This window comes from Mastomys coucha, unplaced genomic scaffold, assembly GCF_008632895.1.
Source record: "Mastomys coucha isolate ucsf_1 unplaced genomic scaffold, UCSF_Mcou_1 pScaffold20, whole genome shotgun sequence".
NCBI classification, from domain to species: Eukaryota; Metazoa; Chordata; class Mammalia; order Rodentia; family Muridae; genus Mastomys; species Mastomys coucha.
This window is the reverse complement of record NW_022196903.1, coordinates 130,203,068-130,208,152: the sequence shown is the minus strand read 5'-3', so window position 1 is coordinate 130,208,152 and position 5,085 is coordinate 130,203,068. Positions and strand designations below refer to the sequence as shown.

At 39.7% G+C, this 5,085-nt stretch overlaps 1 non-coding gene across 1 annotated transcript; it reads right to left on the bottom strand.

Annotated features, from left to right (window-relative positions):
- Nucleotides 1–2,795: 2,795 nt before the first annotated feature.
- On the bottom strand, nucleotides 2,796–2,985 carry LOC116100235. The gene has a single exon (XR_004122553.1). It is a non-coding gene; the product is annotated as a U2 spliceosomal RNA (small nuclear RNA).
- Between the last annotated feature and the right edge of the window lie 2,100 nt (nucleotides 2,986–5,085).

Genomic DNA, 5,085 nt, shown 5'->3' with positions numbered 1-5,085 from the left:
GACTGCCTAAATATGATCTGAACAAAGACAACACGAATAGACATGCTCATGTGGATGGAGAAAAGCTCACAAGGCCTCCATCCTACACAAAGAACCACAGGCAACTGAGGCAAGCGGAGAGTGCGGGAGCAATAATCTCCCCAGGGAAGAACACAGTAATGGGTTATCCAATACCAAATGGTCAGCCATGAAAACATACATGCAAGTAACTTTATTATGCTGACTGAGCAGCATACATCTAGGAATGGAAATTGCATGTGCACACATGCATACATTGAAGAACAACAAAAAAGAGACCATGAATTTGAAACAGAGCTAAGAGGAGGGGCATATGGGAAGGCTTGGAGGGAGGAAAGAAGGGAGACATGTAACTAAGTTATAATCTTAGATGGAACCAGTTGCGTGTGAACGGTCTTTGATTCCGGTGTGTGATCTCCTGCTGGTCTCCTTTGACTCATCCCCTTCCACCCTTTCACGCCTCCTTCCTCTGACAGGATCTTTCACTGTGGACCCTAGACTGGCCTTCAACTCTTTTTTTTCTTTTTTAAAGATTTATTTATTTATTATATGTGAGTACACTGTAGTTGTCTTCAGACACACCGGAAGAGGGCGTCAGATCTCATTATGGATGGTTGTGAGCCACTGTGTGGTTGCTGGGATTTGAACTCAGGAACTCTGGAAGAGCAGTCAGTGCTCTTAACTGCTGAGCCATCTCACCAGGCCCCTGGCCTTGAACTCTTGGTCCTCCTCCCATTTCAGTCCCTCAAGAGGTATAGAGCTGGGCACCGGCATGCTTAGCTTCACTGGCTCATTTGAGAGATGGGAGTCCTGACTTTAACACAGCGCAACATAGCGAGTTTCGGTTTCTTCAATACTATTGTGATTTTTCCCGTTTGGCAAGAACATGATCTGAGATTTACCTGCTGAGAGCTGGATGTGCAGTACAGTATTGTTCTCCACAGATAAAGGGCTGTACATCTCGAACTGACGCACGCCTTCCTTACTCTTGTTAGGATTTTACCTGTTTAATGTTTGTCTTCTCTCAGGCTCTGGCCACCTACCACTCTGTTTTGAACATGCTCTAACCTTCAGAAGGTTCCATGTGCACTTGACATTACATATTCTGATTCTGATGTTGTTAGAGTATGTTTGTCCTGGGTCTGTAAGTCCTCTGTTTCTGCTCTGGTTCACCTAGCTATTATTGAGACTGGAGGACTGAAACTCCAGGTTAATATTAGATTGTTAAATATTCCTGTCTTACATTATATTAAAGTGGATACACACACAGATACACACACATACATGCGCATGCACACACACATATACATATATCTAGTATGTATGTATATATCTATATCCATATTTGTATCTATCTATATCATTCTTGTTCTGTAATCCTGGCTAGCCTACTACTTGCTATGAAGTCCCACTAACCTTGGATTCTTAGCTATTTTTCTGCCCTAGTTTTCAGAGTGATAGGATTATAGGTACTTGCCATCATGCCTGGCCTAATTCAATATTTTTTTTAAATTTAGTTAATTTTTTTAAATGTACACGGATGTTTTGACTACATGTATGCCTAGGTACTACATGTGTACCTGGTGCTCATGATGCCTGGGGACTGGAGTTGCAGCCAGTGGTGAGCTACCATGTAGGGGTTGGGAGTTGAACCCAGGTTCTCTAGACGAGCAGCCAGTGCTCTTAACCGCTGAGCCATCACTCTGTACTGGGTATATATGCAGTTATAATTGTTCTGTCTTGATGGACTGATATTTTTATCACTGTAAGGGGTTCTGAGTGTCTTCTGGCAGTCTTGAGCTTGGGCTTGAAGTCCATCTTGTCTGATAGAAATATGGCCACCTTGCTCTCTTGTATGCCACTCGCATGGAATATTTTTCTTTCTCTTTCCTTTCAACCCAAGCTGTCCTGAAATCTAAAGTGAGTCTCCTGTACACACTATATAATTGAATCTGCTTTTGGTTTATTTAGCCACCCTATGTCTTTTGTTTGCAGAGCATAATCCACTTAGGTTTAAAGCAATTATTGACAAGGAAGATTCCCTGTTGTCTGCCACACTGGTTTCAGTCTGTCATGTGGCTCTTCTGCACTCCCTGGTCTCTCCTGTCACAGCTTTCTCTCAGAGTTTTTCATGTGGACATGGTTGGCTTCCTCTTCCAGGATGTCTACAGGCATCCTCTCCATGGTTACTGCTGGGCAGCCAGAGAACAGCGTGTAGAGTCCATTTTAGGAGGGCATCAGCTTCTCTAGCGTGGGAAATTGTACAAGTCCTGTGCTCTCCACACTATTAGCGTTGACTTCCACTTATATCTGTTTATATTACCTACCCAGCAACATCATTCGTTTTATGTTTTAGTACTTTTGTCTTTCCCTTTTATTGTAGAATTAAGTGATTTGATTTTAATAGTGATTGCTGTTATGGCAGCACTGTGCTCTTTTAAACATTTCTGATTGTGTGTGTAGTCAGAGAACAGCCTGGGCTGGTTCTCTCTTTCCACCATGTGAGTCCCAGGGACTGAACTCAGGAGGACAGGCTTGAGGGCCACACCAGTACAAAGCTCTTCATGGTTTCTTCTACTAGTATATGACCTTCTTTCCTATTTGATTTCTTTGACTTTCTATTATTTCAGGTGGAAGGTGCTCTCCAGCATTCCTCACAAGTAGGGTCAGTGGAGATGAAGCACCTCATCTTCTGCACTCTTTTGAAAGACATTAAACATTTTTTTCCTTATATCTTTAATACTACTTGAAGCAGTTAGTCTCCTCCAACACTCCTCAGAGGATCCACCATCCCTGGATGTTCTGCAATACCAGGTCAATGGGTGTAGAGGGCAGAGCCAGTTTCTATTCTACTGATTAGCTCCCCACATCATTTAATATGTGGTCTTCAGACGGAGGACCCAGCCAGTGTTAAACTGACGAGAACAGATCTTGCCCTTGATCTTAGTAAGAAGGCTAAGAAGTGATCTTTAACACTAACCATTATTACATGTATTGATTTTGTGTATGTGTGTATGTATAAGGCACATGTCTGTCATAGCACATGTATAGAGGTCAGAGGGCAACTTTTGGGAGTCAGTTTCTCTTCCCACCGTTTGGCTCCCTGGGATCTGACTCAGCTCCTGAGGTTTGGCAACAAGTACCTTTATCTGCTAGCCACCCTTAGCCCAGCACTCCCCCAACTGCTTTTATTTGAGACAGGATCTCAGGAACTAGAGGTTGACCTCCAATGTGCTCTGTAGATGAGGATGACCTTGAATTTCTGATCCTCCTGGTTTGGTTTCCCAAGTGTTGAAATTACAACAATAGAGTACCAAATCTTACAGAATAAGATCTGCAGTGCCTGCTGTTTTATAGCAATCCTTCGTTTGTGAAGTGGCATCCTACCTGGCTTCCAAACCATCCCCTGAGATTTCAATGTACAGCTCTAAACTGGCCTAGAACTTACCATATAGCCTGGCTGGCCTAGAACTTACCTTATAGCCCAGGCTGGCTGAAGTTCCTCCACACTTAGGTGGTTTTCAGGTCTATGCTGGGGAGGACCTGCTTCTCAGTGCATGGAGTTCAATGTGCATCTCATCTAGAAACACAGGCACATCTAAAACCATGTTTAACAAAATATGTAGTACCCTGTGACCTACTTAAGTAAATAGTTAATGTAGTTATTATTAATTAAGTATTATTACTTACCTACCTACCTACCTACCTAACTAACGTAGATAGTTAATGCATTTATTTTTCTTCTTTCTTGATCCTTTATTCTTTTTTTAAACTTTTATTGCATTATGATGAGAAAAGTTACATGATTTCAATTTATCTGAATTTGTTAACGTTTAAGAACATATTTTAAGTAAATAGAATTAAATCCCATTCTTGTTTCCCTTTTGTACCCCCACTCCTCCCAGAGACCCCCCTTCAATACTTACAATATCTTTTTTGTCATATTCTTTAAAATTTATAAAATATTATAACAATAAAAATGAGTATTATAAAAGTTGTTTGATATAAAACAACAATCAATTTAACAGTCTTATGTAGATACTCATCTACAGCAATACTGAAAATACATTTTTCTCAATATAAATTTTAAATAACTCAAAACATATTAACTGTATATTTCAAAATAATACATCACTACTAGTATTTTCTTAAACGAACATAAATATGTAAAGTGTTTTTGTTTGTTTGTTTTCTATTTAGTAGAGTTTAAAATCTTGGCTCTTACTGTGGTACAAGCCCAAAATAAGAACAATTTTTAGATATTGGATTTCATTGTAATAAGGCTGTACTTCAATGACCCTCACATCACCAAAGGATTTTACCTCCATAGTAGCTAAGCTGAGAGTTGACAATTCCGCTGCGCCGAGGAATGAATTGTAGGTACGATTTTTGGATACAGACTTCCTGCTATGGTCAACACTATTTGATTTGAGTGAGTGACTTTATTCTCAGCCCACAGAGAACGGGTTTCATTCATTTAAGAAATGGTGTGTGTATTAAGATCCATAAAGTTATTCACCAACTGTTTCAATGAACAATAGTTCTGCTTGGAGGGTGGCACAGACATTAGGTGAGGGTAAGAATTTGGTTCATTAGCTGTGATAATTTGGAAAAGCATTGATCTCAGAGAAAGAGTAACTTATAAAGTTCTCTTCTTCAAACTTGATACAAGAGCTACATATGTCAAGCAAAGCATCCAGTCTCACTCTTTGTTGTTCTCTTACAAGCCACCTCCCTAGTTAATCATCTATGTTTCTTTTGGGTATACAAATACTTTTGAAATATATAAGCTGTTCTGAAAACCATAGTATAGTGTAAACAAATGAAATAAACAATACTACTAATAGAGAGGCTGAGATAGGAGAAGCAAGATTTCAAGACCCTGATGTTGTATACAGCAAGACACCGTTACAAACAAGCTGAAAGTGTATATAGATTGTACAATGTTGGACCTATCCTCCAATTACCAAATTAGAGAGACCATTGGATGACAACAAACTTCTAATTCCTCATATTTTTGGATTTCAATTGATTAGGATATGTTGATAATATTAATTTTCATATTAA